General features: G+C 39.9%; 1 protein-coding gene across 1 annotated transcript in view; it reads right to left on the bottom strand.

Annotated features, from left to right (window-relative positions):
• The window catches only part of LOC104953838 (voltage-dependent T-type calcium channel subunit alpha-1I-like), a 43,419-nt gene that overhangs the window by 13,832 nt on the left and 26,395 nt on the right, over window positions 1–3,192 (bottom strand). The gene's annotated exons all lie outside the window — the stretch shown is intronic.

The raw sequence follows: 3,192 nt of genomic DNA, 5'->3' as shown, positions 1-3,192 counted from the left end.
GGGGAACAGCGGTAATTACAGTTTAAAAGTCTCAAAAATGCTACAACTGCTGTCAAAAACTAGATGAATGTGAAGTATTTTGTTAAAGGAGGATGAAAGCGTAATTAAGGAGCTCTATTGGAGTGACTTTGATGGTTATTGGACTCAGGACTAATTCATTTGGATTCGCGCTGTATGAAGAAATTAAAGGACGGCGCAAGTGGAAACAATTCACAAAGGTATTAAACTGTTTAAAACACATGCTCAAAGTAAGCCGGGTTTTGCCGATGTGTTTATGTGGATTCAAAAGTCGTAAATAATCTACAAAATGGAGGAGACCGATCTGATCGGAGCAACTGTGACAAATAATCCAACTGAAACCGGCATGGACAATGACTATGTTTTAAGAATGCGCTTATCCAGAAAAGCCTGGTTTGGACACTTTATGGGCAGAAGAAACATTTCTATTAAAGAAAAAATTATACATTTCTGTCTTTTTATGCCTTTAATAGCTACTAACTTGAGTTTTTATTAAAATTTATTAATCTATTATTTTGTATATTTTATTGTAATGTAGAGACAAGGCTTTTAGTGACAATCATGTATTGCGTAACAATTATATGTAAAAAAAAAAAAGTCGTTTGAGTATTTCTTTTAAAATGTTTTTCTTGACTTTTTCATTTGTATAGAGGTGCCAGTAATGTCATCGTCTAAACCGCTCTGTAGTCCACAGTTTGGTCCAGCTTCACTACGGAGCTCAAACGTCTCAGTATATGTTCTTTAGGCTAAACACTGTTGTGAAAACTGAGCTTCTGAGAGGTGGTTTCGTGGGTTTAATTCATTTTTCTTCAATGTTCCGTTCATCATTGTTACTCTTTCTCCCCTCTTATTGAGTATCTTCCATTCCTCTCCTCCATCATGTCACCTTCTTCTAAACAAAGCCTCCACTCGCTCCTCGCTTTCCCGCTCCTTCAGCTGAATTCTCCTTCCACCCTTCTCCCACCCCTGATCGACAGTAGGACATTGATCGAGAAGAGATGGGTCTGTCTGATAATGAGACTCAGAAACAGAGAGAAAAAGGGGATGGAGAACTAGGGGGATGAAGATAGATTGAGAGAAAAAGCGGATTAGAGGAGGGGGATGGCTGACAGTGTTTTGCTCTGACATGGTTTGTTAACTTTGGCAGGGCTAGATGGCTATTTCTCCGCTGGCTTTCAAACTGGAATTCACTGGGGGTATCAAAGAAAGCATCCGATCCATATCGTGAATACCACACGTTCACTCACACAAAGTATACTTTCAAAAAGCGAGTCTGCTTGTGTACACACACTCATAGAAAAGAAAATAAACCCCAGGATTTACTGGAGCATGTGTGTGTGGTTCATTTCATGTTACTTTGCCAATTACAGATAACATGAACCTGTATTCCGCCAGTGTTCGATGTGCTTCGCTGATGATATACATTCTCACTTTCCCAGATTTTTTTCCTGTACAATTTTAATTTATTTCCCTATTTTCTTTCTCTTCTCTTTCTATATGTCCGTTGCCTATATAAGACAAGCTGTATGCCTTAATTGTATTTGCCAGGTAGAACACATTCTTATTTTAAATGACTAATTTCTCTTTCTCAGATTTCTTCTGTTAGCGATAAGACGCTTCCTGTGTTTTTCTTTAACATTTAAATCTATTTCCCCGGGTAATTTATTTCCCTATTTTTACACTCTCCATCTTCCTCCCTGTATGCCTATCTTAAGATACATTTTATGCCTTAATTTTATTTACCAGGCAGGATAAATCCTTTTTCCAAGGCACTGAAAGTTTGAGTGACAGCCTTTTCAACACAGAACAGACATGTAAACAATTGTTTTTGCAGTGGCTCCAGCATCTATTGTTGGGACGAATGCAAAGCAGTGGAATAATATCAACTTTGTATTTGTCTCTTTGACTGTACCTGCCTCATTGTGGATATCAATTCTCTGTTTTTGGACCTGGAATGCTTGCAACTCAAACCTTATCTTCTACCCTACTCTCCATATACCTGCCTCTACATCCTTCCTACTTCTTTTAATTCGATTTTTCCGTTTCTGTCACCCAGCCCGATGAGCTGACCAATGTCCTGGAGATCTGCAACATTGTGTTCACCAGCATGTTCACCCTGGAGATGATCCTGAAGCTGACCGCTTTTGGCTTCTTTGAGTACCTGAGGAACCCCTATAACATCTTTGATGGCATCATCGTCATCATCAGGTCTGCACACTACAACATTATGTTCTGATTGTCACTCTGTCAGGAAGTTGAGGTGGAATAATGACAAAATCCAGGGCCTTGAAATAAAAGCTTCAAATCCCTTCAATGTAAATGCATTAAAGCTTCAGTCCAAACATGCAATGGTTGTCCAGCTGCTGTACATCTAATTAAGTTTGAGACATCATTTAATCTCCAGAAAACCAATCAGATATGTCCTTAAACAAAGTGCATGCATTCACAATGGCGCTTTTCTTTAAACTACACTACTCATGTTGTGGCAAATGTTTAATATAGGAAGTGTTGAAGCAGAATGGGGGTAATACATGTAAAACGCAGCAGTATTCCTCACCTCACAAGTACGGATTATACACTTTTATTTGTATTTTGTGATTTTATGCTGTCTACCCTATTTCTATTGATTTGTAGTTCCTTTTTATTTCCACATTCCCCAATTATAATAAAAATGTATCCACACATCTTGACATTTTGATCACATCTTCTCAATCTGCCTCTCTGTCCCACACACATCCCCCCGATGCGTCGGCTGCAGTGTGTGTGAGATCATCGGCCAGGCAGACGGCGGGCTGTCAGTGCTGAGGACCTTCAGGCTGCTGAGGGTCATTAAGCTGGTGAGGTTCATGCCGGCGCTCAGGCGGCAGCTGGTGGTGCTGATGAAGACCATGGACAACGTGGCCACTTTCTGTATGCTGCTTATGCTCTTCATCTTCATCTTCAGGTAACAGAGGTGGACACACCATTTTCTCAATGTGAGAGAAGACGGGGAAAGGTTAAACAAGATAAATGGAGTAGGAGAACAGAGATTAGTGGTGTGTGTGTGTGTGTGTGTGTGTGTGTGTGTGTGTGTGTGTGTGTGTGTGTATTTATGTATATACACATCATGTACTGTATCTAGAGTATGTGTTCACTGCGCACTGCTTTGCCCGCTTAACATAGCTTGTTTTGTTG

Source organism: Notothenia coriiceps, unplaced genomic scaffold (genome assembly GCF_000735185.1).
Source record: "Notothenia coriiceps isolate Sejong01 unplaced genomic scaffold, NC01 NC01_scaffold00022212, whole genome shotgun sequence".
Taxonomy (NCBI): domain Eukaryota; kingdom Metazoa; phylum Chordata; class Actinopteri; order Perciformes; family Nototheniidae; genus Notothenia; species Notothenia coriiceps.
Note: the sequence above shows the minus strand (reverse complement) of the source record. Positions and strands in the feature narration are given on the sequence as shown.